The following is a 24,623-nucleotide window of genomic DNA, read 5'->3' as shown; positions in this document are numbered from 1 at the left end:
TTATTGCTGTCTTTAACATCCCTGGTTAAATTCAGTTCTAGAAGGGCTCTAGCCTTCCTTGTTGCACCCCTGCATGCCCTGGCAATGTTCCTATACTCTTCCCAAGAAGTCAGCCTTTGTTTCCACCTCTCATAGATGGCTGCTTTCTACCTGAGTTGTCCCAGCAGATCCTTGCTCATCCATGGAGGCCTCCTACCTCCTTTTCCTCCTTTCTTGCGCATTGGGACACACTGATCCTGAGTTTGGAGGAAGTGGTGCTTGAAGATTGACCAGCTCTCATTGGCACTTCTACCATTTAGAATCATATCCCATGAAATTCGTCCAAGTAGATCTTTGAAGAGATCAAAGTCGGCTCGCCTGAAATCCAGGGTCACGGTCCTGCTTTGTGTTCTGCCCCTTCCACACAGGATCTTGAACTCTACCATCTCATGGTCACTGCAGCCAAGGTTGCCTCCAACCTTCACATCTCCAACTAGGCCCTCTCTATTTGTCAGTACCAGGTCCAGCAGTACACCCCTCCTTGTTGGTTCCTCAATCATCTGGGACAGGAAGTTGTCATCAACAATCTGTAGGAACCTCCTGGACAGCATGTGCTTGGCTGTGTGGCTATCCAAGCAAATATCAGGGTGGTTGAAGTCCCCCATGAGGACGAAGGACATTGATCCTGAGGCAGCTCCCAGCTGTTTGTAGAAGGCCTCATCCACATCCACATCCTGATCAGGTGGCCTGTAGCGGACTCCTACAACAATATCACCTGCCTTGCCCAGGCCATTAATTTTTCCCCATAAGCATTCTACTCTTTCCTCATCCCCACCCAGACACTGTTCAGTACACATTAATTGTTCCCTCACATAGAGAGCAACTCAACCTCCACCCCTTGTCAGTCTATCTTTCCTGAACAATACATAACCCTCCATGGCTGTGCTTTAGTCATGGCAGCTGTGCCACCACGTCTCTGTGACCGCAATGAGGTCGATGCCCTGCATCCGCACCCACATCTTAAGTTCCTCCTGCTAATTCCCCAGGCTACGTGCATTGGTGTAGAAGTTACGCCACTGCCTCTGGGACCTACAAGAAAGCAGGTATGCAGAACCTATCTACATTAGTACGTAGGTACCCGTATAGCCTAACAGCCAGCAATGTGCCACCTTGAGAGCTGTTTTCCTGTGGGAGTTCTCGAATCCAGCGTCATTGGCCTGCTCAACTCCCATTGAAAAAAAACAGGCTGCAGGTAGAAGTTACGCCACTGCGTCTGGGATCTAAAAGAAAGAAGGTACGTAGACCCCACCTACAGGGGTACATAGATCTCCATGTAACCTATCAGCCAGTGCTGTGCCACCTTTGAAGCTGCTTTCCTGTGGGAGCTATCTCAAATCCCACGCATTTGACCTGCTCAACTCCCATTGAAATCAAAAAGACTACAGGTACAAGTTACGTCACTGCGTCTAGGAGCTACAAGAAAGCAGGTAGGCAGATCCTACCTACAGGGGTACGCTGGTTGTGATGTAGTCTAACAGCCAACACTGTGTCACCTTTGCAGCTGCTTTCCTGTGGGATCTATCTCCAGTCCCACATATTTGGTCTGCTCAGCTCTCATTTGAAATACAGTCTACCGGTACGTGTTACGTTACTGCGTCTGAGAGCAGGAAGAAAGCAGTTACGCACACCCCACCTACAGTGGTACGTAGATCCCCGTGTAGACTGTCAGTCAGCACTGTAGAATCTTTGCAGATGCTTTGCTGTGGGAGATATCTCTGATCCTGCACACTTGGCGTGCTCAGTTCCCATTGAAAATACAGGCTGCCAGTAGAAGTTACGCCACCGCGTCTCAGAGCTAAAAGATAGCAGATATGCAGACCTCACCTTCAGTAATATGTAGTACCTAGTGAAGCCTATCAGCCAGCACTGTGCCACCTTTGCAGTAGCTTTCCTGTGGCAGCTATCTTCAATCCCGGGAACTTGACTTGCTCAGCTCCCATTGAAAATACAGACTGTCGGTAGAAGTTATACCACTGCGTATGGGAGCTACAAGAAAGCAGGAACGAAGACCCCACCTACAGGGGTACATAGGTCCCATTGTAGTCTATCACCTTGCACTGTGCCACCTTTGAAGCTGCTTTCCTATGGGAGTTATCTCCAATCCCACGCTCTTGACCTCGTCAGTTCCCTTTGAAAATACAGGCTGCCTATGGAATTTAGACCACTATCTCTGGGATCTACAAGTAAGCAGGTTTGCCGACCTCACCTACGGTGGTAGGTTTGTCTCTTTTTAGTCTATCATCCAGAACTTTGCCACTTCTGCAGCTGCTTTCCTGTGGGAGCTCTGTCGAATCCTGCGCAATTTGCCTGCATATCTCCCATTGAAAATTCAGGCTGTAAGTAGAAGTTACGCCACTGCGTCTGGAAATAAAAGAAAGCATGTACGCAGACCCCACTTACAGTGGTACACTGATCCCTGTGTAGCCTATCAGCCAGCACTGTGTCACGTTTTTAGCTGCTTTCCTGTGTGACCTATCTCCAATCCCGCGTCATTGTCCTGCTAAAACCCCATTGAAAAAAAACAGGCTGCCAGAACATGTTACGCAACTTCGTCTAGAAAGCAGGCATGCAGATCCCATCTACAGTGGTACGTACGTCCCCATGTAGTCTATCAGCCAGCACTATGCCACCTTTGATCTGTTTTCTTGTGGGAGCTATCTCCAATCCTGCGCAGTGAGCCTTCTCAGCTCCTATTTGAAATACAGGCTGCCGCTACATGTTTCGCCACTGCGTCTGGGAGCTTCAAGCAAGTAGGTATGCAGACCCCACTGGCCTTGATGCGTAGGTCCCCGTGTAGCCTAACAGCAAGCATTTTGTCACCTTTTCAGCTGGTTTCCTAAGGGAGCTATCTCTAATCCACCAGTACAGCAGCCAGTACTTTGCCACTGTGGTAGTTTGACCCTGGCTGGATGCCAGGTGCCCACCACACCTCTCTATCCCGCACTTCCACAGCAAACCAGGGAAGGGGAGAAAATTAGATGGAAGTCTTGTGGGTTGAGATAAAAGCAGTTTAATAAAAAAACAGTAGTCACGTGCGAGGGAAGCAAAGCAAATGTAGATAAAGCTTTTACTCTCTACTTCCCATCTGCAGCGATGTCCGGCCACCTCGCGAGAAGCAGGGATTTGGTACATGTACTGGTTACTTTTGGAAGGACAGAAATTAATCTTGCCTCCCCTTCCTGCTCCTCTCCTGCTGCGAAGTTTTCAGCTCTTGGCCTAAAAACCAGACTCGAAGTCTGAAAACCAGGCTCGAAGCCTGAAACCAGGCTCGAAGTCTGAAAACTGAACCAGACTCGAAGTCTGAAAACCAGACTCAAAGCCTGAAACCAGACTCGAAGCCTGAAAACTGAACCAGACTCGAAGTCTGAAAACCAGACTCAAAGCCTGAAACCAGGCTCGAAGCCTGAAAAACCAGCTCTAAGCTTACTTCATGCAGCGATCAACCCAGGGTCCAATTCTCAGCTGGATGGGAAGAAATCAGTCCTACTCAATGTGAGTGATAGCAGAAATCTTCTTCTTTATTGAAAGCAGACTCTAACTTATATACACAGCAGCTTCAAAGCTAGCTCAGCAACAGCAGCTTGTCCCATCAGGTCGAACATTATACCCTGGGATCCATGTCCATGCTCCCTCATTTTTTCTCCACACTCTCCCCCAGTTTTTATTACTGAACTGATGTCATATGGTATGGAATATCTTCTTGGTCAACCTGGGTCAGCTGTTTTGGCCGTGGTCCCTCCCAAGATTGTGCTCACTCACAGCTATTGGTGAAGGTGGGGGAAGGAATGCTGGAGGGACAGTCCTGATGTTGTGCGAGCAGTAGTCATAATATTGATATCAACAGTAAGCACAGCACTGCAAGAGCTGCTGTGGAAAGTCACTACCATCCCAGATCCACTAAATTCTCCACCCCATCTCATGCTCAGACAAAGCATCTCAAAAAAAACATATAGCTTCTTATATACTCTCATTAACTAGTACCCCCACTCTTCAACAAACATCATTCTTGTATTCCCTCTTGCATCTTGCATCAAATAAACAAACAACATTCTTCTTTCATCCTTTGTAGATGTTCACTTGAGCAGGCCATAACTTATGTCTCATCCATAAAGATGGATATCCAGGCCAGGGGAAACAGTGTGTTCAGTGTTGGGCACCAGCACCGGCTAGGTTTGTCCACTTGTCTGGTTTTCTTGCGAAGTTCATACCTCATCGTCTACAACAGATAACTCTCATCACAGGTTATTTTTCCCCCAAGCTTAAGCCTCCTTGAGGCATACATTGAGTTTCCCCATCCTTTCTAATCACCCACCGAGTACATCCAGGCCCTAGAGCAAAGTCTGATTAAATTCTTTCTGGAGTATTGTGTCGCCACAAAACTTGCCTTTCAAGACCAAGACAGTATTTCAGGCAGTGGCATGGTTAAACAGGGTATGTTTCCAACGAACCGGTAGTTGCTTCCACCATGGTGACTAAATAACGCTTGACTTAGTGTGTTCGTGGTAGCAGTCCAACATAGTCAATTTGCCAGGCCTCACCATATTGAAAACCCAGCCATTGGCCTCTGATCCTTGATATCCTCGGCTCCAAAACCCAAATGGTCGACATCGGGTTTCTCCAGATGTTTTCTGCCAGAAGCTCCAGGTGAGACCATGCTCTCAAGCCGCAGCATAGAGGATATTCTGCATATCTGGTCCTGTACGGATGGGCCCAAGGGCAGCTGCACGAGCTACTTCCTGTTTAATTTGTTGAAAAGCTTGTTGTTACTCAGGGCAGTTCTGACAGTCAGGCCATCACCCCACACTGGTGAGGAGGTGCAGAGGATCTCTTCATAGTTTTGTAACCAAGATGATATTCTCTCCACTGTTGGTATATCCGTATCTGGATAAAACAATTGCAAAGATATTAGAATACGTAGCTGGGGCACTCTGAATCACTTTTCTCAACATGGCTGTGTCCACTGGACATCGTCTGGATCTGTGGAGGCCTCAGCATTATCCAGATCACCATAGATAACTTCCAACATAGATAATTCCCTTAGATATTGGATGCCTTCATCAGCTCTAGTCCACTTTCCTCAAGCATTTACAAGATCTTCCTTGAATGGGTATCTTGCCCTTACACTTGGGAGGAGTCGTTTCCAGAAACTTCAAATTGAGGTCTTCTTTCCAATGTTTCTATGAATTCCCCAGTCCCTAGCAAGAGACCCCAGCTTTTGGGCTTCTCTATGTTCCAATTGCTGACTGTCAGCCCCGTTATCCCAACATTGGAGCAGCCAGGCACCAATCCCCTCACCTGGCTGTGGACTGTAATTGTTGCAGATAAACAATTATTTTAGTTAACACCTTATCATCACTATGAGTAGTCAAGCACTTGTCAAGATCTTGTTAAGCACCTAGTAATAGTTTAGTCAATTAGCTAAGCACTTGCAAATAACTCAAACACCTCTTGATTAAGTATTTATTTGAATCACATAAGGATCAAATTGCAAGAGTTACATACCATACCTGATAGGGACCTGTTTACATTAGCTAGGAGACCCTGTTAAATGTATTTGTTAGGTTACCTTAGTTGTTACCTTAACTACAAGACCCTGGTAAATGTATTCGTTAGGTTACCTTGGCTGTTACCTTAGTTGTTACTAAAACAAAGGGACTGATATCTTTTTTTGACCAATCGCTGTGACTTTAAAAATTTTTGTGTTTGTTGGGAACCAGTCAAGGTGAAGGGCTAAATTGATAGATGGACATTTTATGTATGCTTGTGTTGGCAAATGTGATTATTTTGTTTGAGCCGTATTAAAACCCTGAAAATTGGAACTCACATCAAAGGTTATTTTTCCCCCAAGTTTAAGTCTCCGTGAGGCATACATGGAGTTTTCCCATCCTTTCTCATCACCCACCGAGTAAACCCAGACCCTTGAGCAAAGACAATCCCACAAATGTGATTGCCCTTTCCCATGGGAGATGCAACCCATAATGCCTTCCCCAGCCATTTCCCTGGGTGCACTACAGGGACCTTATCTCCTCCCAAAGTATGTAGTGGTTTTGTTTTGACAGGTCCAGGACGGTTAGTTGAACCTCTGCTTTTAACCAGACAAGGGACTTCAGCTAAATTTTTATCCCACTGCTTCCATGTCCCATTGCCCAGTGGTCTCAACATGCTCTTAAGTAATTTGTTATATCTTTCAATCTTTCCAGAGGCTTGTGGGTGATAGAGGATATGGTATATCCACTCAATGCCATGATTCTCTGCCCAGGAGTTTATGAGTTTATTTTTAAAATGAGTCCACTTGTCTGATTGAATTCTTTCTGGAGTACCGTGTCGCCAGAAAACTTGCCTTTGAAGACCCAAGACAGTATTTCGGGCAGTGGCATGATTTACAGGGTATGTTTCCAACCAATCGGTAGTTGCTTCCACCATGGTGAGTATATAATGCTTGCCTTGGTGTGTTCGTGGTGACGGTCCAAAAATGTCAATTTGCCAGGCCTCACCATATTGAAAACCCAGACATCAGTCTCTGTTCCAGGGAGACTTGATTCGTGTGGCTTGCTTGATTGCAGCACTTTTCACATTCATGGGTGACCTGTGTAATGGCTTCCATGGTCAAGTCCACCCCTCGATCACGAGCCCATCTATATGTTGCATCTCGTCCCAGATGTCCTGATGTTTCAAAAGCCCTTTGAGCTATAAATAGCTCACCTTTATGCTGCCAGTCTAGGTCTACCTGAGCTACTTCAATTTTGGCAGCTTTGTCTACCTGTTGGTTGTTCCATTGTTTGTCAGCGGCACAGCTTTCGCGGTCATGTTTTTTACCTGAGCGTCAATGTCTTGCCGTATAGTAGGAGCCCAGATGGGTTTACCCTTCCACTGCGAGTTGGTCTTCTTCCATTGCTGTAGCCATCCCAATAGGGCATTAGCCAACATCCAGGAGTAGGTATAGAGTACTGGCCACTTCTCTCGTTCTGCAATCTTTAGAGCTAGTTGGACGGCTTTCACTTCTGCAAACTGACTTGACTCACCTTCTCCTTCAGTGGCCTCAACAACTCGTCGTGTGGGACTCCACACAGCAGCTTTCCACTTACGATTATTTCCTACCACGCAGCAGGATCCATCAGTAAAGAAAGCATAATGCCTCTCATCTTCTGATAGTTCATTATATGGTGGTGCCTCTTGGACACGAACTACTTCCTCAGGTAATGCTCCAAAATCCCTGCCTTCTGGCCAAACCATGATCTCTTACAGGATTCCTGGGTGATTAGATTTCCCCAGCCAAGATAGTTGTGTAATCAGCACCATTGACTTAATGTAGCGCTAGTTGCATGATGCATAGAAGGAGTTTTCCCTTTGAACATCCAGTGTAACACAGGCAGATGTGGTGCCAAGAGGAGGTAAGCTTCTGTGCCAATGACTTCTGAAGCAGCTCGAAGTCCCTCATATGCTGCTAGTATTTCATTTTCAGTTGGGATGTAGTGGGCTTCTGATCCTCTATATCCTTGGATCCAAAACCCTAATGGTGGACCTCGGGTTTCTCCACATGTTTTTTGCAGAGGTTCCAGGTGAGACCACACTCTCCAGCGGCAGTGTAGAGGATATTCTGCACATCTGGTCCTGTATGGATGGGCCCAAGGACGACTGCATGAGCTATTTCCTGTTTAATTTCTTGAAAAGCTTGTTGTTGTGTCTCAAGGCCCCACTCAAAACAGTTCTTTCTGGTTACTCTAAAAAGAGGGCTCACAAGCTGACTATAACCTGGGATATGCATCCTCCAGAATCCCACAAGGCCCAGGAAAACTTGTGTTTCTTTCTTGTTACTTGATTGAGACATAGTCGTTAATTTGTTCACAATATCCAGAGGCACATGCTGACACCCATCTTGCCATTTTATGCCCAAAAACTGTATCTCTTGTGCAGGTCCCTTTACTTTGTTTCTTTTTACAGCAAAACCAGCTCTTAGGAGAAGCTGAATTATTCTTTTTTTTTTCTCAAACACTTCTTCTGTCTTGTTGCCCCATACAATTATGTCATCAATGTACTGTAATTGTTCAGGGGGGTCACCCATTTCCAGCACAGTTTGGATTAGACCAAGACAAATAGTAGGCCTACGCTTCCACCCTTGGGGCAATTGATTCCAGGTATACTGGACACGTATCCATGTGAAGGCGAATTGTGGCCTGCACTCTACTGCCAACGGAACTGAGAAAGATGCATTAGCGATGTCAATCGTAGCATAGCACTTGACTGCTTTTGACTCCAGTTCATACTGGAGCTCTAACATGTCTGGTACAGCAGCACTCAGGGGTGTTGTCACTTCATTCAAGCCATGATAATCTACTGTTAACCTCCACCCTCCATCAGATTTTTTCACAGGCCATATGGGACTATTAAATGGGGAATGAGTTTTGCTAATTACTCCTTGAGCCTCCAGTTGATGAATCAACTCACGGATGGGAGCCAGGGAATCTCGATTCGTGCGATACTGCCTCCGGTGCATCGTCCTGGTAGCAATTGGTACCTGTTGCTCTTGAACTTGCAGCAATCCCACAACAAAAGGGTCTTCTGAGAGGCCAATTAAACTGCAGAGTTGTTTGATTTTCTCTATATCTACAGTGACTATACAAAAAGCCCATTGAAACCCCTTGGGGTCTTTGAAGTATCCTCTCCTGAGGTAATCTATGCCAAGAATACAAGGGGCCTCTGGACCAGTCACAATGGGGTGCTTTTCCAATTTGTCTCTTGTTAAGCTCACTTCAGCCTCTAATACAGATAATTCTTCACATCCCCCTGTCACTCCAGAGATCCAGACAGAATCTTTGCCTCTATACCTTGATGACATTAATGTACACTGTGCCCCTGTGTCTACTAAGGTTTTATACCTTTGTGGGTTTGATGTGCCAGGCCATCGAACCCACACAGTCCAGTAGATTCGGTCATCCCTTTCCTCCTCCTGGCTGGAGGCAGGGACCCTCTATTTCTGTTGTTCATCAGAGTATTCGCTATCTGATCCTTGCAATTGTAGACCTGAAGTCTTCTCATTGGATTCGAAGGAAGTGGTTGCAGTTCTTCTATTCCTTAGAGATTGCTGATTGTCCTCTTTTGTTCTGGCAGCTAATATGCTTACAGCCCTCTTGGGTGGTCCTTTTCTAACAGTTGTCTTCCCCCTTAGTTCACGTACATGCGCTTCCAGCTTAAAAGTGGGTTCACTGTCCCATTTCTTCATATCCTCTCCTGTGCCACACAAAAAGAGCCAGAGTTCATTTCGTGGTGTACTCCTGCGTCTGGGACTTCCTTTCCCTGTGTCGGGGCACTGGATGACCACACCTATGGTGGTACATTGGTCCCCGTGAGGCTGTCATCGAGCACTGTGTCACATTTGCAGCTGGTTTCCTGTGGGAGCTATCTCCAATCCCGTGCACTTGACATACTCAACTCCCATTGAAAAATTACAGACTGTCGGTAAAAGTTACGCTTCTGCGTCTGGGAGTTACAAGAAAACAGGTACGGAGATGCCGCCTACATTGGTCCCCACCTACATGTAGGTCCCCGTGTAGCCTATGAGCTAGCACTGTGCCACTTTTCCGACTACTTTCTTTTAAAAGTTATCTCCAGTTCCGCGCACTTAGTCTACTCAGTTCCCATTGAAAATACAGGATACCGTTTGAAGTTACGCCACTGCGTCTGGGAGCTACAAGAAAGCAAGAACACAGACCACACCTAGAGCGGTACGTAGGTCTCCCTGAAGACTATCAGTCAGCATTTTGTCCCCTTACAGCTGCTTTCCTGTGGGAGATATCTCCAATTCCGCGCACTTGGTCAGCTCAACTCCCAGTGAAAAAGTACAGGCTGCCGGTATAAGTTACTCCACTGTATCTGGTAGCTACAGGAAAGCAGGTACACAGAGCCCACCTACAGTGGTACGTAGATCCCCTTGTAGGCTATAAGCCAGCACTGTTCCATCTTTGCAGTTGCTCTCTTGTGGGAGATATCTCTATTCCCGCATACTTGGCCTGCTCAACTCCAATTTGAAATACAGGCTGCCGGTAGATGTTACGTCATTGGGTCTGGTAGACACAAGAAAAGAGGTACGCAGAGCTCACCAACAGTGGTATGTAGGACCCTGTGCAGCCTAACACAGAGCACTGTTCCAGTTTTCTATCTGCTTTCCTGTAGGAGCTATCTCTAGTCTCGGGCACTGGGCCTGCTCAGCTCCCAGTGAAAATACAGGCTGCTGATTGAAGTTACGCCAATGCGTCTGTGAGCTACAAGAAAACAGGTACGCAGACCCCACCTACAGGAATACGTATATCCCCTTGTAGGCTATAAGCCAGCACTGTGCCACCTTTGCAGCCTCTTTCCTGTGGGAACTATCAACAATTCCACACATTTGGCATGCTCAGCTGCTATTGAAAATACAGGCAGCCTCTAAAGACTACAAGAAAGTAGGTATGTAGACCCAACCTACAGTGGCATCTAGGTCCCCGTGTAGCCTATCATCCAGCAGTGTGACACCTTTGCAGCTTATTTCCTGTGGGAGGTATCTCGAATCCTGTACACCTTGCCTTCTCAGCTCCCATTAAAAATACTGGCTGCCCAAAAAAGTTACACCACTGCGTCTCGGAGCTACAAGAAAGAAGGTACGCAAACCCTACCTACAGTGGTACGTAGGTCCTCGTGTAGCCTATGAGCCAGCACTGTTCCACCTTTGCTGCTGCGTTCCTGATGGAGCTATCTCCTTCCCGCGCGCATGGCCTGCTCATCTCCCATTGAAAATACAGGCTGCCGGTAGAAGTTACACCTCCGCGTCTTAGAGTTACAAGAAAGCAGGTACGCAGACCCAACGTGCAGTGGTACTTAGGTCACTGTGTAGTCTAACAGCCAGCAATGTGCAATTTATGCAACTGCTTTCTTGTGGGAGCTATCTCCAATCCCACGCACTTGGTCTGCTCAGCTCCCATTGAAAATACAGGGTGCCGGTAGACGTTATGTCACTGGGTCTGGGAGCTACAAGAAAGCAGGTAAGCAAATAGCAACACAGCTATATCCAATCCTGCGCACTTGGCCTGATAAACTCCCATTGAAAAAATACAGGCTGCCAGTTGAAATTACGCCACTGCGTCTGGCAGCTAGAAGAAAGCAGGTACGCAGATCCTACCTACAGTGGTAAGCAGGTCCCCATGTAGCCTATCAGCCAGACTGTTCCACCTTTGCAGCTGCTTTCCCCTGGGAGCTATCTCCAGTCTCAGGCACTTGGCCTGCTGTAGTGGATCTGGGAAGTTAGTGATTTTCCACAACAGCTCTTACAGTGTTGTGCCTACTGTTGATATCAATATTATGAATACTGATCGCGCAGCATCAGGGCTGTCTCTCCAGCATTCCTTCCCCCACCTTCACCAAAAGTTGTGGATGAGCACAATCTTTGAATGGACCACGGCCAGAACAGCATACCCAGACTGACCAAGGAGATACTCCATACCGTATGACGTCAGGTCAGTAACATAAACTGGGGAGAGGAGCAGGAAGGGGAGACAAGATTCCTTTCTGGCCTTCCAAAAGTAATCGCTAGGTGTACTGAAGTCCTGATTCTCGGGAGCTGGCCGGACATCGCTGCAGATGGGAAGTAGAGAGTAACAGCTTTATCTGCTTTTGCTTTGCTTCCCGCGCGCGCGGCTTTCCTGTTTCTTTATTAAACTGCTTTTATCTCAACCCACGAGACTTCTATTTTATTTTCTCCCCTTCCCTGGTTTGCATAGGAGGTGGGGGATAGAACGATGTAGTGGGCACCTGGCATCCAGCCAGGGTAAAAATACCACATTGGCAAAGTGCTGGCTCCTGTGCTGGTGGATTGGAGATAGCTCCAAAAGGAAAGCAGTTGCAAAGGTGTCACAGTGCTGGCTAATAGACTACATGGGGACCTACGTACTACTGTAGGTTGGGTCTGCGTACCTGCTTTCCTGTAGCTCCCAGACGCAGTGGTGTAACAACTTCCGTCAGTCTGTATTTTTTCAATGGGAGCTGAGCAGTCATATGACGCGGGATTGGAGGTAGCTCCCACAAGAAAACAGATGGAAAGGTGGCACATTTCTGGGTGTTAGGTTACACAGGGACCTATGAAACACTGTAACAGAGGTCTGCTTACCTGCTTTCTTTTAGATCCCAGACATAGTGACGTAACTTTTACCGACAGTGTGTATTTTTTCAATGGGAGCTGAGCAGGCCAAGTGCACGTGATTGGACCTAGTCCCCACAGGAAAGAAGCAGCAAAGGTGACACAGTGCTAGCTGATAGGCTACACGGGGATCTACGTACCAATGTAGGTGGGATCTGTCTACCTGCTTTCTTGTAGCTCCCAGGTGCAGTGACGTAACCCCTACCAGAAGTCAGTATTTTTAATTGGAGCTGATCAGGCCAAGTGCGCGGGACTGGAGATAGCTCCCACAGGAAAGCAGCTGCAAAAGTGGAACAGTGCTGGCTGATAGGCTACACAGGATCGTAAGTAACACTGTAGGTTGGTTCTGATTTCCTGCTTTCTTGTAGCTCCCAGAGGCAGTGGCGTAACTTCTACGGGCAGCCTATATTTTTTCAATGGTAGTTGAGCAGGCAAAGTGCGCGGGAATAAAGATAGCTCCCACGGGAAAGCAGCTGAGAAGGTGGAGCAGTGCTGACTGATAGGCTACACGGGGATCTACGTACTACTGTAGGTGGAGTCTTCGTATCTTCTTTCTTGTAACTCCCAGAGACAGTGGCGTAACTTCCATCTACAGCTGCTATTTTTAATGGGAGCTGAGCAGGCCAAGTGTTCAGGACTGCAGATAACTCCCAAAGGAAAGAAACTGCAATGATGGCACAGTGCTAGGTGATAGTCTACACAGGAACCTACGTAGGTGAGGTCTATGTACCTGTTCTCATGTAGCTCCCAGATGCAGTGCTGTAACATTTACGGGCAGTCTGTATTTAAAAGGGATCTGATCAGGCTAAGTTTGTGGGACTGGAGATAGCTCCCACAGGAAAGAAGCGACAAAGCTGGTACAGTGCTGGCTTATAGGCTTCACTGGGATCAACGTACCACTGTAGAGGGGGTTTGCTTGCGAGCTTTCTTGTATTTACCAAAGTGGCGTAACTTATACCGATCACATGTATTTTTTCAAGAGGAGCTGAGCAGACAAGTGAGCGAGACTGGAGATAGCTCCCACAGGAAAGAAGCAACAAACGTGGCACAGTGCTGGTTGTTAGGCTACACGGAGTCCTACTGTAGGAGGGGTATGCGTACCTGCTTTCTTTTACCTCCCACATGCAGTGGCGTAAAATTTACCAGCAGCTTGTATTTCAAACAGGAGTTGACCAGGTTATTTGCACAGGATTGGAGATAGCTCCCACAGGAAAGCAGCTGCAAAGTTGGCACAGTTCTGCCTAATAGGCTACATGGGGACCTACTTACCACTGTAGGTGGGGTCTTCGTATCTTCTTTCTTGTAACTCCCAGAGACAGTGGAGTAACTTCCATCTACAGCCTGTATTTTTTAATGGGAGCTGAGCAGGCCAAGTGTGCAGGACTGCAGATAACTCCCAAAGGAAAGAAACTGCATGTACCTGCTTTCTTGTAGCTCCCAGGCGCAGTGGCATAACTTCTACCGGCAGTCTGTATTTTCAATGGGAGCTAAGGACGTCAAGTGCGAGGGGCTACAGATACCTCCCACAGGAAATCAGTTGCAAAAGTAGCACAGTGTAAGCTGATAGGCTGTCAAAGTTTGAGCCAGGAGAGAGCTAATTCCCGTGAGGAATCAGTAAAGGGTACAGCCTGAACAACTAACCCAGGCTGGCCAGCAGGTATTCGATACCATCCTTACCTCATGCCCAGTATATAGAGGGAGGCTAGTTGGAAGATGCTCTCTTCTACAACTCTACTCTTCTACACGGTGACCTAAAAACCACTGTGGGCAAGGTCTGCGTATCTACTTTGTGGTAGTTCCCAGAGGAAGTGGCGTAACTTCTACATGCATCCTGTATTTTTTAATGACAGTTTACAAGGTCAAGTGCCCAGGATTGAAGATAGCTCCCACAGGAAAGCAGTTGCAAACGTGGCAAACTGCGTGGTCATAGACTACATGACGATCTAAGTACCATCGTTTGTGGGGTCTGCGTACCTGCTTTCTTGTGGCTCCCAGACGTAGTGGCGTAACTGCTACCAGCAGCCTATATTTTCAAGGGGAGCTTAGAAGGTAAAGTTCACGGGATTGGAGATAGCTCTCGCAGGAAAGCAGCTGCAAAGATGGCACAGTGCTGGGTCATAGGCTACACGAGGATCATCGTATCACTGTAGGTGGGATCTGCGTACCTGCTTTCCTGTAGTTCCCAGAGACAGGGGCACAACTTCTACCGACATCTGGTATTTCTAATCGTAGCTGAGTAGGCCACGTACACGGGATTGGAGATAGCTCCCAGAAGAAAGCAGCTGCAAAGGTGGCACAGCGCTGCCTGATAGTCTACACGGGGTCCTATGTAGAACTGTAGGGGTTCTCTGCATACCTGTTTTCTTGTACCTCTCAGACCCAGTGGCGTGATGTTTACTATCAGTCTGTATTTCAAATGGGGTCTGAGCAGGCCATGTGTGCAGGACTGGACATAGCTCCCACAGGAAAGCAGATGCTAAGGTGAAACAGTGCTGGTTGATAGGCTACACGGGGATCTACGTAGCACTGTGGGTAGGCTCTGCCTACCTGCTTTCTTTTAGATCCCAGACGCACTGACGTAACTTGTACCGGATGCCTGTATTTTCTCAATGGGAGTTGAGCAGGCCAATGACGCGTGATTGGAGATAGCTTCAAGAGGAAAGCAGCTGCAAAGCTGACACAGTGCTAGCTGATAGACTACACAGGGAGCTTGGTACTACTGTAGGTGGGGTCTGCTTACTTGCTTTCTAGTAGCTCCCAGACGCAATTGGGTAATTTCTATTGGTAGCCTGTATTTTCAATGGGAGCTCAGAAGACCAAGTGCGCGGGACTGGAGGCAGCTACCACAGGAAAGCAGCTGCAAAGATGGCACAGTTCTAGCTGATAGGCTACAAAGGGACCTACATACCACTGTAGGTGGGACCTGCATACCTGCTTTCTTGAAGCTCCCAGACGCAATGGCATAACATGGACATGTATGTCGGGTCTGGTTACCTGCTTTCATATAGCTCCCATACTCAGTGGCGTAACTTCTACTATTTGCCTGTATTTTTTCAGTGGAAGTTGAACAGACCCAGTCTGCAGGATTGGAGATAGCGCCCAAAGGAAAGTAGCTGTAAAGGTGGCACAGTGCTGGCTGATTCGCTACACGGGGACCTGCAAACCTCTGTAGGTGGGGTCTGCGTACCTGCTTCCTTGTAACTCCCTGATGCACTGGCATAACTTGTACCGGCAGCCTGTATTTTTTCAATAGGAGTTGAGCAATCTAATGACGTGTGACTGGAGATAGCCCCCACAGGAAAGTAGATGAAAAGTTTGCACAGTGCTAGCTGATAGGCTACAATGGGATATACGTACTACTGTAGGTGGGGTTTGCGTACCTGCTCTCTTGTAGCTCACAGAAGCACTGGCGTAATTTCTACAGACAGCGTAAATTTTTTCAATGGGAGCTGAGCAGGTCAAGTGCATGAGATTCGATAGAGCTCCCAAAGGAAAGCAACTGTAAAGGTGGAACAGTGCTTGCTTATAGATTACACAGATACATACGTACCAAAGTAGATGGGGTCTGCGTACCTGCTTTCTTGTAACTCGCACACGCACTGGCGTAACATCTACCAGTAGTCTGTATTTCCTGTCAGAGTTCAGCAGGCCAAGTGCGCAGGATTGGAGATAGGTCCCACAGGAAAGCAACTGCAAAGGTGGCAAAGTGCTAGCTGATAGCCTACACTGGGACCTACGTACCACTGTAGGTGCGGTCTGTGTACCTCCTTTCTTTTAGCTCCCAGACGCAGTGGCGTAACTTGTACCGGCAGCCTGTATTTTAAAAGGAAGCTGAGCAGGCCAAGTACACAGGGTTAGAAATAGCTCCCATAGGAAAGCAGTTGCAAAGGTGGCACAGTGCTGGCTGATAGGTTACATGGAGACCTACATACCACTGTAGGTGGGATCTGCATACCTGCTTTCTTGAAGCTCCCAGACGCAGTGGCATAACATGTACTGGCAGCCTGTGTTTTCAAAGGGAACTGAGCAGACCAATTGCGCAGGATTGGAGATTGCTCCCACAGGAAAGCAACTGCAAAGGTTGAACAGTGCTAGGTGATAGGCTAACGGGGACCTACATACCACTGTTAGTGAGCTCTACGTACTTGCTTTCTTGTAGCTCCCAGAGGCAATGGCATAACATGTACCAAAAGGCTGTATTTTACATGGGAGTTGAGAAGGCCAAGTGCACTGGATTAGAGATAGCTCCCAAAGGAAAGCAGCTGCAAAGGTGGAACAGTGCTGGCTGATAAGCTACACGGGGATCTTACTACCACTGTAGGTTGACTCTGCGTACCTGCTTTCTTGTAGCTCACAGACTCAGCAGTGTAACTTTTACCAGCAGCCTATATTTAAATTGGAGCTGAGCAGGCCAAGTGCGCGGGATTGAAGATAGCTCCAATAGTAAAGTAGCTGCAAAGGTAGCACAGTGCTTACTGACATACAGGCCACTGTAGGTGCGGTCTGTGTACCTGCTTTCTTGTAGCTCTCAGACACAGTGGCGTAACATGTTCTGGCAGCCTGTATTTTTTCAATGGGAGCTGAGCAGGCCAAATGATGCTGGATTCAAGAGCTCCCACAGGAAAACAGCTGTCAAGGTGGCACATTACTGGCTGTTAGGCTATACGGGGACCTACGTACTAAAGTAGGTGGTGTCTGCGCACCTGATTTTTTGTAGCTCCTAGAGGCAGTGGCCTAAATTCTACACCAATGCACGCAGTCTGGGGAATAAGCAGGAGGAACTTGAGATGTGGGTGCGGATGCAGGACTACGACCTCATTGCGGTCACAGAGACGTGGTGGCACAGCTGCCCTGACTGGAACACAGCAATGGAGGGTTATTTATTTTTCAGGAAAGACAGACTGACAAGGGGTGGAGGTTGAGTTGCTCTCTATGTGGTCCTCATGGGGAACTTCAACCACCCTGATATTTCCTGGGATAGCCACACAGCAAAGCACATGCTGTCTAGGAGGTTCCTACAGATTGTTGAAGACAACTTCCTGTCCCAGATGATCGAGGAACCAACAAGGAGGGGTGTACTGCTGGACCTGGTACTGACGAATAGAGAGGACCTAGTTGGGGATGTGAAGCAGCTCTGCAGAGAGAGACCTGGGAGTCCTGATTTATAATTAAATATGAGCCAGCAATGTGCCCTCATAGCCAAGAAGGCCCATGGCATTCTGGGATGCATCAAGAAGAGTGTGGCCAGCAGGTCAAGAGATGTTCTCCCCTTCTACTCTGCCTTGGTGAGACCTCATGTGGAGTACTGTGTCCAGTTCTGGGCTTCTCAGCTCAAGAAGGACAGGGAACTGCTGGAGAGAGTCCTGTGCAAGACCACCAAGATGATCAATAGTATAGAACATCTTTCATACGAAGAAAGACTGCGGGAACTGGGGCTTTTTAGTCTGGAGAAGAGGAGATTGAGGGGAGATCTGATTAAGATTTATAAATATCTAACGGGTGGATGTCAGGAGACTGGGACATCCCTCTTTTCTATAGTAGATATTAACAGGACAAGGGGCAATGGAACACAAAAAATTCCACTTAAACATAAGAAAAAACTATTTCACCGTGAGAGTGACGGAACAGTGGAACAGGCTGCCCAGGGGGCTTGTGGAGTCTCCTTACTTGGAAGTCTTCAAGAAGCGACTCAACATGGTCCTATGCGACCTGATCTAGGTGAATCTGCTTCTGCAGGGGTGTTGGACTAGATTGTCTCTAAAGGACCCTTCCAACCTCTACCATTCTATGATTCTATGATTCTATCGGCAGACTGTATTTTAACTGAGAGCTGAGCAGACAAAGAACGCAGGATTGGAGATAGCTCCCACAGGAAACCAGCGGCAAAGTTTGCACAGTGCTGGCTGATAGGTTACACAGGGACCTACGTACCACTTTAGGTGACATCTGGGTATCTGCTTTCTTGTAGCTCCTAGACGCAGTGGCGTAACTTCGACTGGCACTCTGTATTTTCAATGGAAACTGAGCAGGTAACATTTGCGGGATTGGAGTTAGATCCCAAACGAAAACAGCTGCACAGTGCATGCAGATTGGCTACATGGGGACCAACATACCATTGTAGGTGGGATCTGCGTACCTTCTTTCTTGTAGCTCCCCAGCGCAGTGATGTAAATTCTACCAGCAGCCTGTATTTAAAATGGAAGCTGAGCAGGTAAAGTGTGCAGGATTGGAGATAGATCCCAGAGGAAAGCAGCTGCAAAGATGGCACAGTGTTGGCTGATAGGCTGTCCAAATTTAGCCAGGATAGAGTTAATTCCCGTGAGGAACCAGGAAAGGGTACAACCTGAACAGAGAACCCAGGCTGGCCATCAGGTATACGATATCCTAACGTCATGCCTGGTATATAGGTTGAAGCTAGCCGAATGAAGCTCTCTTCTGGAGTCACGTGCTCTCTGTCGCCGGTCCGGAGCGATTGCTTAGGTTGGGTCCCGGGTAGTGAGCAACTGCATCACTCACTAGTTTTCTTTGTAATGTTCATTGGGTTTGTCGTAGTTGTTCCTCTTCAATTTTCCCTAGTAAATTATGCTTATTTCAACTTACGCGGACTCTTTTACTTTTTTTCTCCCTCTCCGATCCCCTCCGGATTCTGTCAGGAGGGGGAGGGGGAGGAATTTGGGGTTTTTTTTCTCCCTTTCCTTCGACATTAATCGGCGCCCAACGTGGGGCCCGCGAAGTTGAAATAAAACAGAGTGGGTTTAAACAAACTCTTTGTGTACACTCCTGACACTAACTGATTGCTGAGCACAATGTTGGTTGATATGCTCGTATGGTGGTATTACATGTCCTCTTACCTGCATCACGTATGTCCTGTGATAGTGTTTCTCATCTGTGGAAAATGTATGAAAATTCTCATGCTGCTGCACTGGATGGGATTGAATTTTGATATGATTTCGTCAGGGATTATTAAGTTGGGTTGGAATGTGTAAATGGCTTTTTTGTCTCTTCCACATTTTCTCCTAGAACTTAGTAATGACATTTAATTTATGGGAAAAACTGACATGTTTAATTCGTCCCACTATGTCACCCTCATTTCTTCAAGGTGCTTCTAATGGATTCTAACAGTAATACTTGGAATGTTCTAATTACCATGTTTTTATTATTTTCCCTTGTTTTCACCACGGATTAGATTGTGAAAATTTTTTTGAGAACTGTGAGGAGAGGCATACAGAATATGGGCAGGTGTCCAAGGAGCTTTCTACCTCTAAAGATTTGGAGAACACACAAACCAATTCCTAATTCATCTTAGCCATAACGAGTTGCTGTTCCGACTCCAGCAGTGGATGTTGCAGTCAACTCAGCTGTGCCAGAACCAGTGGCTGTTCCGACTCCAGCAGTGGATGTCCCTGTTGCAGCTGTGAACACTCATACCCAGACTGCTGACACTGTTGCTGTTACCACTGTGGACACTCATACCCAGACGGTGGATATTGTTGCTGTCTCCACTCAAACTCAGACTGTTGCTACAACTGTGGATGCTCAAACCCAGACTGTTGCTGTTACAACTGCGGCCACTCAAACTGTTGCAACTGATATAATTGCTGTTGAATCACAGTATCAATTTGTGCCAGTATCAGTTGCTCCTGTACTGAAAAAGAAATACAGAAAAAAACCCAGTTTGCAGCACTAAGGATGAAGATGAACAAGGGATATCACAGAGAGAAGAAGAGTTGGAGCCAGAGAAAATCAGCTGGTCCGTGTGGAAAGATTACAGGCGTCGCCCAGGTGAGCACATTATCACCTGGATGCTCCGATGCTGGGAAAATGGAGCCCACAGTTTGGACTTAGAGGGCAAGGAAGTCACGCAATTGGGCTCCTTGTCCCGGGACAGGGGCATTGATAAGGCTATGGGAAGACCATCACAAACCCTCAGCCTCTGGAAACAACTTCTTTTGGGTGCGAAGGAAAGATACCCCTCCAAGGAAGATATTACAAGCCCCCCAAGAAAGTGGACTACCACGAAGAAAGACATTCAATATTTGAGGGAGTTAGCTGTGCTGGAGATTATTTATAATGACTATGTGTCCACAGACCCAGATAAAGTTCAATGCACACGAGTTATGTGGCAAAAGTTCCTACAAAGTGCACCACCAAACTATGCCAGTTCGTTGACAGCTGTCTCCTGGAAAGAAGATGAGAGGCAAATGGTGAAACAACTAGCCGCTCAACTTCGGCAATATGAAGAAAATGTGTCTTGTCCCCTACAGGCTGTTGTTTCAGCTGTAGAAAAAATGTCATGGAAGATTGACCAATTTGCGTCTCGCTCTCCACCTGCCAGTACTCCAGCTGTTAAGAATAAGCATCCCCATGCTCTAGAGCAGGAACGTAAGGAGTATACACCCCAGGATGTTTCGCGGTCCCATACACAAGACCAAGGAGAGAATATGAGCAAGTGGGATAGGCCACCTACCCCATCTACTCCAAGATCACCCACTCTAAGAGCTGGACACCGGTGCACAATGTACTCTGATGCCATCAAATATCTGTATTAGAAGCAGCAGCGAATCTGACTGACACAAATTGGCACAAGCATACCATTGCGACATGCCCCGAAGCTCCATGCATCTTAGGCATAGATTATCTTAAGAGAGGGTATTTTAAGGACCCAAGAGGAGGCCTTTGGTGTGGCTGCAGTGGAGGCAGAAGAGATTGAACAATTATCCAGCATGCCCGGCCTTTCAGAGCACCCTTCTGTTGTGGGCTTGCTGAAGGTTGAGGAGCAACAGGTACCAATTGCAACCACAACAGTGCACTGTCGGCAATACCGCACCAACAGAGACTCTGTGATTCCCATTCATAAGTTGATTCACCAATTAAAGAGCCAAGGACTGATCAGCAAAACTCACTATTCCTTTAACACCCCTTTATGGCCGGTACAAAAGTCTATTGGTGAGTGGAGACTGACAGTAGACTATCGTGGCCTGAATGATATCACGCCACTTTTGAGCGTGTCTGTGCCAGACATGTTGGAACTCCAATACGAATTGGAGTCCAAGGCAGCCAAATGGTATGCCACCATTGATTTTGCCAATGCATTCTTCTCAATCCCTTTAGCAAAAGAGTACAGGCCTCAGTTTGCATTCACTTGGAGAGGGGTACAGTATGCTTGGAATCGACTGCCCCAGGGGTGGAAACACAGCCCCACCATTTGCCATGGACTGATCCAGGCCACACTGGAGGAGGGTGAGGCCCCAGAACATCTGCAATACATTGATGATATTGTGGTGTGGGGTGACTCAGCAGTGGAAGTCCTTGATAAAGGAAAGAAAATAATTCAAATTCTTCTAAAGACTGGCTTTGCCATTAAACGCAGTAAAGTCAAAGGACCTGCACAGGAAATCCAGTTTTTAGGAGTAAAATGGTCATATTTGAATAGAGGAAGAAGAAGAAGATTGCAGTCATGTCTCCACCAACTAACAAAACGGAAACATAAGCTTTCTTAGGTGTTGTGGATTTTTGGAGAATGCATATTCTAAATTCCAGTATGATTGTTAGCCCCCTCTACCGTGTGACACGGAAGAAGAATGATTTTGAATGGGATCCTGAGCAGCAACAAAGTTTTGAACACATTACACAGGAGATTGTTCATGCGATGGCGCTTGGGCCAGTCCGGACAGGACCAGATGTAAAAAATGTGCTCTACACCGCAGCTGGGGAGAATGTCCCTACTTGGAGTTTTGGACAGAGAGCAACTGGGGAGGGTCGAGGCCGACGTCGACTCCTCAGGTTCTTTAGTCGGGGATACAGAGGATCCGAGGCCCGATACACTCCAACCGAGAAGGAGATACTGGCAGCATATGAAGGAGTTCAAGCTGCATCAGAAGTGATTGACACAGAAACACAACTCTTCCTAGCACCTCGACTGCCAGTGCTGGGCTGGATGTTCAAGGGGAAGGCATTCCCTACGCATCATGCAACTGATGCTACATGGCGTAAATGGATTGCACTGATCACACAACGAGGTCGCATAGGGAAGACTAGCCGCCCTGGGATTCTGGAGGTGATCACAAATTGGCCAGAGTGCGAAGATGGTGAAATATCACCAGAGAAGATGACACGTGTTGACGAGACCCAACCGAACGATGAAGTGTCAGAAGATGAGAAGCGGTATGCCCTGTTTAGAGATGAGTCCTGCTTCCTTGTGGGAAGGCATCGGAGATGGAAGGCAGCTGTATCGAGTCCCCTATGCAAAATTTCAGAAGCTGCAGAAGGAGAGGGTGAATCCAGTAACTTTGCAGAGGTAAAAGCCATCCAGTTGGCTTTAGACATTGCTGAACCGGAAAAAATGGCCAAGGATCTACCTCTCAAACGATTCGTGGATAGTGGCAAACACTCTGTGGGGATGACTACAGTAATGGAGAATGAATAACTGGAAACAATGGGGCAAACTCCTCTGTGCTGCTCCACTATGGCAGGACATTGCTGCTCGAATGGAGAAACTAGTTGTGTGCTCCATGTAGATGCTCACGTACCCAGAAAGCGGGCCACGGAAGAACCTCTGCATAACCAGCAAGTTGACAAGACTGCTAAGATTTCTCAGATAGATCTGGATTGACAACATAAGGGGGAGTTATTTTTAGCTCGATGGGCCCATGATACCTCAGGTCATCAAGGCAGAGATGCTACCTATAAATGGGCTCGTGAATGAGGAGTGCACTTAACCTTGGACTCAATTGCACAGATTATCCATGAGTGTGAGACGTGCTACAATTAAACAAGCAAAACGGTTGAAGTCCATGTGGTATGGAGGACGATGGCAGAAATATAATTACGGAGAGGCCTTGCAGATTGATTACATCACACTGTCACAGACTCACCAAGGCAAACGCCATGTGCTCAGAATGGTGGAGGCTGCCACAGGATGATTGGAAAGATATCCTGTGGCTCATGCCACCGCCCGGGACACTATTCAGGACCTTGAAAGGAAAGTCTTCTGGCGACATGGCACCCCAGAAAGAATTGAGTCAGACAATGGGACACACTTCAGAAATAACCTCATAGATGCCTGGGCCCAAGAGCATGGCATTGAATGGATTTATCATATTCCCTATCATGCACCAGCCTCGGGAAAAGTTGAGAGATACAATGGGTTCTTGAAAACCACACTGAAAGCAATGGGAGGTGGAACTTTCAGGCATTTGGATACACAATTGGAAAAGGCCACCTGGTTAGACAACTCCAGAGGTTCTGTCAATCAAGTTGGTCCTGCCCAATCAGAACCCTTACATATTGTAGAAGGGGACAAAGTCCCTGTGGAACATATAAAAGACATATTAGGGAAGGCGGTCTCGGTGTGTCCTTCCTTGGGTAAAGGCAAACCCATCCGTGGTATTTTTTTTGCTCAGGGACCTGGGTGTACTTGGTGGGTGATGTGCAAGTATGGGAAGTCTCAATGTGTGCCTTAAGGGAATTTGATTCTGGGTGAGAATAACCCGAGAATTAAATTGCATAATGATAGCTGTTGAATGTCATTATTACTATAGTTACTCTATGTTATGTATGTGTAGATGTTTATGATGTGTAAACCTAGACATGACATGTAGATGGTATAGAATAAGGGATGGAATGTCCTAGTTTGAGCCAGTATAGAGTTAATTCTTGTGAGGAACCAGGAAAGGGTACAGCCTGAACAGCTGATCCAGCATGACCAGCAGGTATTCCATACCATCCCAGCGTCACTCCCAGTATATAGGTGGAGACTAGCCGGAAGAAGCTCTCTTCCGGGGTCGCGGGCTCTCGGTCGTCTGTCCGGAGCGGTCGCTTAGGTCGGGTCCTGGGTGGTGAGCAACTGCATCACTCACCAGTTTTCTTTGTAATATCCGCTTGTGTTTGTTATAGTTGTTCCTCTTTAATTTTCCTTAGTAAATTGTTCTTATTTCAACTTATGCTGCCTCTTTTAATTTTTTTCTCTTTCTCGGATCCCCTCTGCATTCCGTCAAGAGGGGAAGGGGGAGGAGTCGCGTTTTTTTTTTTTCCCCTTTGCTCTGGCTGGCAAAACCACGACATAGGCTATATTTGGACCTACATACCACTATAAGTGGGGTCTGCGTACCTGCTTTCCTGTAGCTCCCAGACGCAGAGGTGTAACTTCTACAGCAGTCTGTATTTTTTAATGGGAGCTGAGCAGGCCAAGTGCACGGGAAAGCTACTGCAAAGGCGGCACAGTGCTGGCTGATAGGCTACATAGGGACCGACGAACCACTGTAGACGAGATCTGCGTACCTGCTATCTTGTAGCTCCCAGAATCAGTAGGGTAACTTCTACTGGCACACTGTATTTTCAATGGGAGCGGAGCAGGCCAAGTGCTCAGGACTGGAGATAACTCCATCAAGAAAAGGAGCTGCAAAGGTGGCAATGTGCT

This window comes from Colius striatus, chromosome W (genome assembly GCF_028858725.1).
Source record: "Colius striatus isolate bColStr4 chromosome W, bColStr4.1.hap1, whole genome shotgun sequence".
In the NCBI taxonomy this organism is placed as follows: domain Eukaryota; kingdom Metazoa; phylum Chordata; class Aves; order Coliiformes; family Coliidae; genus Colius; species Colius striatus.
This window is presented reverse-complemented; position numbering follows the sequence as displayed.